Genomic DNA, 10,777 nt, shown 5'->3' with positions numbered 1-10,777 from the left:
AAATGAAAAACACATTTAAATATCAAGTTGTTCCTGACATGTCAGAACAAAATTAATAAAAACTTTTTTGAAATCTGGTAACCTTGAGCTATGTTCTCTACCGATTGAGCTATTCCGACAATTATTACTCACTTTTACAATTGTTAGTCAATCATATCTGGACATGCAACATTCCACTTACCCATATATATGCCTTTAAAAAGGACTGTTTCGACTATAAATACTTGAAATTATAAAGAAATTGCCCTATTATTCTTTACAGTCTATTGTGTGTAGGCTAAATTTAGGAGACACTTGTGAAAATATGCAATGAAAAATGAATATTTACATTGAAAATACAGGAAATGAAAATGAACATTTTACTTTATCAATATTTCTTAATGTTTCATTGAAGAATGTAATAAATTAAAAGAAATATTGTATTAATTAGGAAAAGTTTTTATTTCAGGTGTGTGATTAAAGGCTTGTTTGTTAGATTTCAATTGTGGCACAGTTGGTTGTTTGCTGAGAAGCTGTGAAACATAATTATACAGGCCATTAAGGTAAAAACAGGTCATGTGTAACATAGCATTTCCTCGTCAAAATTCTTTAAGAAAATTAATTATAAAAACATTTAATAATAATTTCAAAACTTAAAACATCTAATAGTCTAATTTTAATTTGGAAACATACAACATCTTAAGACTTATCTAAAATTTTAAACGTATAACATCAAGTCTTAACTTAAAAAATAAAGAAGTAAAACTAACTTAAGCAAAATTCAGGTACTAGCTGTAAAAATATATATGTAAACTATATAATTATTTTGTATTTAAAAACTTACAATTAACTATAAAAAAATAAATAAAATAACATCAACACTGAACTTTTGTGTTATAAAATACCATCATTTAACCAAAAAAAAAACTGAATATACACCAGTATCCCACACACACGGTGACACCAACCAACTAAGGGTTTCCGTGTAGGGCGCTCACTACGCCAGCAAGTAGAAACTAGATTAACTGGTCCTTTATCTGAGCAGTACAGCATAGATGGTTTTATACATGACGATAAAGTTCAGACTGCCAATAGAATTAGTACTGTAGAGGAAAGAGTAGAAAGTGCAGATTTTAATTTGAGCATTGTTTCATCCAAAGTACAGGAGCTGGAAACTAAAAATAAACAACTAAATGATGAACTTCTTATGTACAATCGCAATCAATGCGTAACAACATAGTGTTCGGTAATATAGAGGAGGCCCTCCCAGGGGAAACAGAAAATGCAGAATCTGTAGTGCGTGACTTCTTAGTCAGTAAGATGAAATTGACTAGTGATTTGGTTAGTGAAATGAAATTTGAACGTATTCATAGAATGGGCGAGAAAAGACCGGGAAAAAATCGACCGATTGTAGCAAAATTCAACTTATTTAAGGAGCGCGAGCTTGTAAGAAGGGCTGGTAGTGCACTTAAAAGTACACCATACTTTATCCATGAACAGTTCCCGAAGGAAGTATTTGACAAACGTAGAAAACTCGTACCCAAGATGAAGGAGGCGCGGAACAAGGGGTCAAGAGCCTGGATCTCTTACGACACTTTGTTCATTGACGGGAAACCTTTCAAGGACAGCGCCAACTAGAGGTACGCCGGGGATGATCTGAGTGTGCTATCGTGGAATATTAATGGACTGTCTGATGATAAAAAATGTAATAAGGACTTTATTTCTATCTTAAATAAATATAAATATAGTGTTTTTGTATGAGACATCGACAAATCAAAAAAGTAATATTGAATTAAACGGATATGTATCTTTTAACTTTTATAGAAAGTTTCAGCATCGTAATGCACGGAGATCAAGTGGTGGGTTGCAGTTTACTATCATGAATCTTTGAAAGACGGTATTCAAATTATACGCACTCACTATGACACAATTGTATGGTTAAAACTAGATAAAACCTTCTTTAAATTTGAATCAGATGTATATATTGGTGGTATTTATTTATGGTGTGACGATTCTCCTGCGTACACAGTGTATAATGTAGATTCTTTTTGAAATTATTGAAAATGATATTTTTGAATTTGATAATGATGGTGATATCTATTTAGTCGGAGACTGTAATAGTCGTGTTGGCATCAAACATGATTATGTTTTATTTGACACGTTGAATGATGAACTAGATTTACAGGATTATGTAGCAGATGAACCCCTAGCTCGGGCCTCTAACAGATAAAACATGTAACACGTTTGGTAATCGTTTTACTTTGATCTTTGCAAAAGCACGGGAATTCGAATAGTTAACGGTCGTTTATACAGTGATCATATGATCGGTAATTGCACGTATTTCTCGAGGCTAGGGTCGTCTGTTATTGACTATTTATTAACAAAACCTGGTAATTTTTCAAGCCTGAGCGATTTTATTATTCATGATTTTAACGAATGGAGTGACCACTGTCCTATTTCTTTTAGTTTACATTGTAATATTGTTATTGAAAATTGTATTTATGATAATGAAACTTTTGTTAACTATAGATGGTCTGCAGATTTGAAAAATCATTTTAGATCAAGTCTTATAAACAAAATTACCTCTTTTAAATAATGTGACTAGTAATATCGATTTGCAAAATAGATCGTCAATAAATAATATGTTGTTAAATTTTACGTCTATTATTCATGATGTAACGGATCCGTTATTTCGTCAAAATGTTACTATTAAAAAAGCTGTCTCGTTTAGCCAGACAAATATTGTTAATAACAAGTCATGGTTTGACCGTGAATGTGAACAGTCTAGGCAGTTGTATATAGATGCTTTGTCAAAATTTAACCGTTTTAAATCTCCAACAAATAGGGAACAATTATGCTTGTTAAAGGCTAAGTATAAGGCTATAATGAGGAGAAAACGAAATTGTTATAACCTCAAGCAAGTTAAGGAAATTGAAAATTTAAGGTTGTCAAAACCAAAGGAGTTTTGGAAATATTTTAAAAGAAAAAATGTTGTTACTAATAATCTTTCCCTAGAGTCATTTTTCAAATATTTTTCTGAACTAGGAAATGATATATTTCAAAATGTTAATGTTGAATCTGAGGATTTTGCCTCAACTCATGATTTCAATTTTAGTGATGATGCTGATGACTTTTTAGATCGACCAATATCTGTTAATGAAATTATAGATGCTGTCAATTCCTTGAAACGAAGAAAGGCTTACGGACACGATTTTCTATTGAATGAATATTTTATTGAGTCGATTGATATATTGTCTTCACATTTATGTGATATATTTAATAAAATACTTGATAGCGGGTATTTTCCGGGATAATTGACTGAAGGAGTAATAATTCCTTTGCATATAAAAAGGGAGATAAGAATGAGGTAAATAACTATAGAGGCATAACTTTAGTTAGCTGTATGTCAAAAATATTTACATCTATTATAAATAAAAGAATTTATAGCTATTGTGAAGAAAATTGTTTACTGTCAGATGCCCAGTTTGGGTTTAGAAAAGGCAAATCTACTGTTGATGCTTTATTTGTGTTATCATCTATTGTTCAGAAATATATTAACGACAATAAACGTTTGTATTGCGTATTTGTTGATTTTTAAAAAAGGCCTTTGACAGTGTTTATAGAAATGCACTTTGGTTAAAATTACATAAATCAGGTATTAGGGGTAAATTATTGCGTATTGTTAAGGATATGTACAATAAAGTTAAATCATGTATTAAAGTGTGTAATAGTTATTCAGAGTTTTTCGAATATGCTGTAGGCTTACGTCAAGGGGAGATAATTTCGCCGGTTTTATTTTCTCTTTTTATTGATGACATTGAGTTATTTTTGCAGCATGATATAAATTGTGGTTTACAGTTAAATGATATCATTTTAATATTGTTGCTTTTTGCAGACGATATGGCCATTCTAGGCAATTCACCTGAGGAAATAAACAATAGTTTAGTTTTATTACATAATTACTGTACAAAGTGGAGTCTAGAGGTTAATGTAGATAAGACTAAAGTTATGGTTTTTTAGAAGAGAGGTGGTTTTGTTGTCCTCTGAAAATTTTTTGTATAATGACAAACGTCTAGAGGTTGTAAATGATTTCAATTATTTAGGTACAGTTTTCAATTATACTGGTAATTTTGCATTAAACCAAGAACAGCTTGTTGGTAAAGCTTTGAAAGCGTTAAATGTATTACTGATAAACTGTAATAAATATAAACTGAAACCGAAGTTATTATGCCAGCTTTTTGACTCTTTTGTTGGATCAATCTTAAATTATGCAGCTGAGATTTGGGGCCACAGTAAGTCTAAAGAAATTGAAAGAATACATCTAAAGTTTTGTAAAAGAATATTAAATGTAAATATAAGAACTTCAAATGCAGCAGTTTATGGTGAACTTGCTCGTTACCCACTGTATATTGGAAGATATGTTAAGATAATTAAGTATTGGTTTCGCCTACTTGAAACAGATAACATTATTCTTAAAGAAGTGTATAATTTGTGTCTCAGTGATTGTAATAACGGTAAAAGTAATTGGTTAACTAAGGTAAAAAATTTATTATATCAATATGGTTTCAACTATGTTTGGGATGATCCTACTATTGTTAACAGTAAATCATTTATACCTTTGTTTAAAACAGAGACTGATAGACACTTTTATTCAAAGTTGGCATGTTGATAAGGAGAACAGTGGTGTTTTAACATTGTATACAAACCTTAAGGATACTTTTTTGTATGAGCCATACCTAGATATACTGCCTAGTAACCTAAGGTTGTTTATTAGTAAAATAAGAATGTCTTCTCATTCCTTACGTATACAAACAGGTAGATATGGTACGAATAGAGTTGCTAGAAATGAGCGTTATTGTACATATTGTAATACACAGGACCTTGAAGATGAATATCATTTTATACTTATATGTCCATGCTATAATAATATTAGAAAAAAATATATTAAAAGTTATTATTATATCAATCCAAGTGTAATTAAACTTGTAGAGTTGTTAAATTCAAAAAATAAGATTATTTTGAAAAATCTTGCTTGTTATATTAAACTCGCACTTTCTCATAGAACTTCTATTACTTATAATTAAATACAGTTCATCCTCTCAAAATATGAATTTGTGATAATGTGCTATTTTCCATTGTGACATCAAATCATATATACTATTTATTTATGTATATGTATAATGATTAGGTACTTATTGTACAAGTCTTGAATAAACTGTTTGTTCTGTTCTGTTCTGTTCTGATATTCCCAGAATAAATGTACAGTACCTTTGAGTTTTCGTGTATTGTCTTCCAATTTGGGTCAGGCCTCACATGGGATAGCAATTTATTACAAGGAAAATATTAATGTCTGTCATTTTACTTGTTTTACTCATTCTGACATTGAATGTGCTTTACTGTGTTTACAAGACATAGTTATTGGATTTGTTTATTGTCCTCCAAGGTGTGCTACTGTTGCAAAATTTTCAGGGTTTCTATTCAATATTTTGGAAAATTGTTTCAAAAGAGTTTAAAGTGACTGGAATAATTTTAAAAAAGCTTATTTTAATGGGAGATTTCAATTATGATTATACTGAAAACAAACCAGTTGCTAAAATTATACAGGAAGTACTCAGTTCAGTTCAACTCATTGATTCAGTAACTACTGATTATGGCAGCTGTCTTGATCATATTTATTGCGGCTTGCCTATGAATAAAGTGCAAAAAATTGGTACACTAGAATCTTACTATTCTGACGATAAACCTTTATACATTTTATATCATACTTGAATGCAAGTCTTTTGAATAAATTATTTCACACTAAGTGGAGTGATGAATATTGAATTCATAATTAGTTACAATTTCCATAAATTGTGTAAATAACATTTGCTCAATAGTACATATGAATTAACTGTATTGGTCAGTCATTTCTACATAAGTTCTGTTTGGAATGACTCAAAAAATTGCCTCTTCTCACTTTTTAGCTCGACTTTTCTATGAAAAGGGGAGCTATCCTACTCGCCCCGGCGTCGGCGTCGGCGTCGGCGTCACACCTTGGTTAAGTTTTTCGTACCACCCCACTTTATTTCAGAAGTATTACAAGTATGGCTTTGAAACTTACCATACTTGTTCACCATCATAACCTCCATCTACAGACAAGAGTACATAACTCTGTCAAGGTTTTTGACAGAATTATGGCCCTTTTTGACTTAGAAAGTGTATTGAGCTTGGTTAAGTTTTTTGTACCACCTCACTTTATTTCAAAACCATTGGAGGTATTGCTTTGAAACTGACCATACTTGTTTACCATCACGACCTTCATCAACAGACAAGAGGACATAACTCTGTCAAGGTTTTTGACAGAATTATGCCCCTTTTTGACTTAGAAAATACATTGAAATGGGTAAAATCCACTTATTGCCTTAACCCTTTGAGATATTGCTTTGAAACTTTTAATGCTATTTCACATCATTACCCCCATCTGTACGCAAGAGAAGGTAACTCTGTCAAGGATTTGTTTTAAAAATTAAGGCCTTTTATCGACTTAGAATCTTGGTTAAGTTTTTAGTACCAGTCCACTTTTTGACTGAACTGTTTGAGATATTAATTTGAAAGTTGGAATACTTGTTTACAATCATGATTCCCAAACATGTCCAGGAGAAGGTAATTCTGTCAAAGATTTTATTTGAATTATGGCCCTTAACTCTTTTGACTTAAACATTTCAAACTTTGCTGCAGTGTTCAAGGGTATCACACAATTCAGTAAAATAATTCTTCACTAAATATCTTAATGCTCATGGCCATTGTTCACTTTAAAAATACAGAGATTCTTGTATTGCCTTTTACTGCAAAAACTTTTTTTATTGGCAAGCAATAAAAAAGTCGAGCGCGCTGTCTTACGGACAGCTCTTGTTTAACATGCTTATTAGTCATAATTTCTTAAGATGTTATTTAACTGTTATTTTAGAATAAAAAGATTAAGGCCTTTACTATCTATTTTCAGTGGTACCAAAAAGATGGTAAATTGGTAGTGTTCAGTTCCGGGCAAACATTTTCTTCAAGTAAGACCATACATTATATATGTTAGAAAGTTAAAAAAGGAAATGTTCATGGTTGAAAATATTTGTACATTTACAATTTTGACCAAATAGTTTCTCAAAGTATTTATTTGACATTTAAACTGACATAATTAGTGGCATATGTTTCTAACTTTCTTTTTCAGGAGTTTTTTGTCAGATTGATGAATGTGAAATTAAGAGGACCCATTTTGAGAATGCATCAAGAGAGATAAAGTCTAAAATGTGATACTGTCAATGTGACTAACCTTGAAGTAAACAGATGACACAATGTTTTTTCAATGTCATGGGCATATAATGAAGAGGTACATGATTATTTGTATAGACTTTTCCTTAATAAATACTTTCTAAATGTTTTGACATGTTTAAAGGCCAACACAGGACTCAAGGCTTATTTAAAATCAGTAAGCTTGGCACTTAGAGCCAAATGTTATAATAATTATTTCAATATCATTTCATCATGCAATCTGTTGTTAATTTAGGAACAAAAGTCGATAGCAAAAACATTTTAGCCGTGTCATGACAAAACCAACATAATGGTTTTGCGACTAGCATGGATCCAGACCAGCCTGAGCATCCGCGCAGTCTGATCAGGATTCCATACTGTTCGCTATCAGTTTCTCTACTTGTAATAGGGTTTGTAAGTGAACAGCATGGATCCTGATCAGACTGCGCGGATGCGCAAGCTGGTCTGGATCCATGCTGGTCGCAAACCCATTATGTTGGTTTTGTCATGACACGGCTTCAATTTTGTGACATGTAATTCACTTAAATTGTATTTTGAAATTCAAGTTTTCATTCCTTTCACCTCAAGGCATTTGACATTGAAATAGTGACTTCATGTAGTAAAGCAGTCAGTAAAATCTAATCATCTCATCTTGACTTAGCTGTATATAGATTATCAGAATCACTCACATTTACAAATTTATATAACTTTGAAAAGTTGTGTTACTAAGCAAATAAATAGATTTAATTGGGGTGTCCATAGTCAAAGTAATGTACCTAAACCACTTACCTTTAAAGATATACTATGGCTCATCAGTAAAATATTTTAATCATGAAAATTTATTGAATTCTATGCAATTCTTTTTGAATATGTCTAATTTGAATGAAAATAATGAATTAACTATGCATTGGAAGCCATGTTCCTGTTCTTACGAGTCCTTTTTTAAAAAGACTGTCAGTTTCCTAACAACACTATATATTTATATTGTGACCACCTATAGCGTGTGGTGTTTTAACATTACATTGCTACTTTTATTAAAACACAAAACATGCTTATTTTATTTTTACAAAGAGACTGTGTAGCAATTATCAATGTTCTATTATATTTAATATGGATTCTTTAATGTGAGGAAAGCAAATCCAGCTAGCTTTAAAAAAAGGCGGTGGTTCTAACTCAGATGCTCGTTTGTGAAATAATGCACAGAGGGGTTGAGCTCTGCATTGGTCGCGCATTTTTATGCCCCCGCCATGTAATGGCCGGGGACATATAGTGTTACCCTGTTTCCGTCATTCTGTCCTTCCATCCTTCCATCATTCTGTCATTCCGTCATCATCAGTTTCCGTTCATTATCTTAAGAACGGTTGCACACATTCAACTCAAATTTGACATATGGATATGTCATGAGAAAATACAGGTCAAGTTCGAATTTGGTCATTGGTTCGATGATTTTTGCAGAGTTATGCCCCTTTTACTTTGAAAATAATATGAAATTTCAGTTTCCGTTCATTATCTCCCCAATGGTACAACTTATTCAACTCAAACTTGACATATGGATATGTCATGAGAAAATACAGGTCAAGTTCGAATTTGGTCATGGTTCGATGATTTTTGGCAGAGTTATGCCCCTTTTACTTTGAAAATAATATGAAATTTTCAGTTTCCGTTCATTATCTCCCCAACGGTACAACACATTTAACTCAAACTTGACATATGGATATGTCATGAGAAAATACTGGTCAAGTTCGAATTTGGTCACAGTGCAATGATTTTTGGCAGAGTTATGCCCCTTTTACTTCGAAAATAATATGAAATTTTCAGTTTCCGTTCATTATCTCCCCTAAGGTACAACATATTCATATGGATATGTCATGAAAAAAAATACAGGTCAAGTTTGAATTTGGTCATGGTTCAATGATTTTTTGGCAGAGTTATGCCCCTTTTACTTTGAAAGTAATATGAAATTTTCAGTTTCTGTTTATTATCTCCCAAATGGTACAATACATTCCATTCAAATTTGACATATGGATATGTTTTTGGAATGCCCAGGCCAAGTTCGAATTTGGTCATGGTTCAATGATTTTTGGCAGAGAAATGCCCCTTTCACTTTGAAAATAATATGAAATTTACAGTTTCTGTTCATTATCTACCCAACAGTGTTACATATTCAACTTAAATTTTACATATGGATATGTCAAAGGAATGGGCAGGTCAAGTTGGAATTTGGTCATGGTTTTGATGATTTTTTGGCAGAGTTATGTCCCTTTCACTTTGAAAATAATATAGATACATCTTAGGAATAAGCAGTTTAAGTTTGAATTTTGGTCGAGGTTCAATGATTTTAGACAAACTTATCTTTCCTGAATGTTGGAAAAATTTTGAACGTTCAGTTTCAGCTCTCATACTTTTAGCCATTATTTTGGCTACAAATATGCAATATGCTATTTTTAAAAGGTTAAGACTGAATCATTTCAGTGCGTTGAACGTTGTATGAAAATGGTTTGTGTTAACATTGAAAAGTTTTAAGGGCTTTGAACTTAAAATGAAAAAAATAATTAATGCACCTGAAATTTTGGCTGCATGCGGGGGATCCGTGGCATGATGACACATTTCTAGTTTGGTTTTATACCTTTATAAATCAGAGTAATTCTAACAGAAAAATGCTTGAAAAAAAAGTTAACATACAAGTATGGAATATCTTAGTCAGCAATAAACTTTTTCAAAACTCTATTTCAGAAAACAGAGATGCTTGTTTGACAGATACAGTAATAGTAGGAGTTATGAGGGAAGATAGATTGCAGTGATAACTATATTGAGGCACCACTTCATCACCAAGAACATGAGATGACTTATCAATGTTTTCAATGTGTTTGAACACCCATTTTAAATAATACAGCTCAGAGTGAATTTTTCAAAATAATTAATTCTGTTTTCAAAGTTTTTTATTTAGATGTTAGTTGATCTTGTCAAGTACTTCATTTTTTTAGGGATGGCAACAAATACTAAAATCAATACTTGAGTACTCGGTCATTTTTCAGATCGAGTATTCGGTTACTCAGATGATTTCCAATGATCTATAGATTTTTATCACACAATATCAACACCGTCTGCATGCTATCTTCATTTTCTATTTTAATTCATAGAATTTGTAGCTATAAATAGGATTACAAGAAATACATATAATAAATATAAACATAAAGAAATGTCAATGACAGCATTTTATTATATACCTATAAATTTTCTTCCTAAAACACAGGATAATCTTGAAGCGCAAATAGGCTTCAACGGTTAGAAAATCTGTATTATGTTAGAGACAAATACAGTACCATATATGAAAGGACTGGACTATTTTTGACGTTGGTTCTGATCTTAGCTGTGTATAACGTAGTATATGGAAACGGCAACCAAAATAATAAAAGGTGTGGCTGGTTTTGCACAAAATTAGGTATTCATCTGTCAGTCATAATTTATTTCTTGACAGCTACATTTCTTTTTCTGAAATTTCTTATATAAGTGTAGT

At 31.6% G+C, this 10,777-nt stretch overlaps 1 long non-coding RNA gene across 1 annotated transcript; it reads left to right on the top strand.

Annotated features, from left to right (window-relative positions):
• Positions 1-29: 29 nt before the first annotated feature.
• Positions 30-10,295, top strand: LOC132749537 (uncharacterized). The gene is made up of 4 exons (XR_009628432.1): positions 30-542; positions 6,962-7,019; positions 7,181-7,339; positions 9,994-10,295. It is a non-coding gene; the product is annotated as an uncharacterized LOC132749537 (long non-coding RNA).
• The last annotated feature ends 482 nt before the right edge of the window (positions 10,296-10,777 follow it).

Source organism: Ruditapes philippinarum, unplaced genomic scaffold (genome assembly GCF_026571515.1).
Source record: "Ruditapes philippinarum isolate M1 unplaced genomic scaffold, ASM2657151v2 ctg15767_1_1_1_1, whole genome shotgun sequence".
In the NCBI taxonomy this organism is placed as follows: Eukaryota; Metazoa; Mollusca; class Bivalvia; order Venerida; family Veneridae; genus Ruditapes; species Ruditapes philippinarum.
The sequence above is the reverse complement of the archived record's forward strand: the minus strand, read 5'-3'. Positions and strand labels throughout refer to the sequence as shown.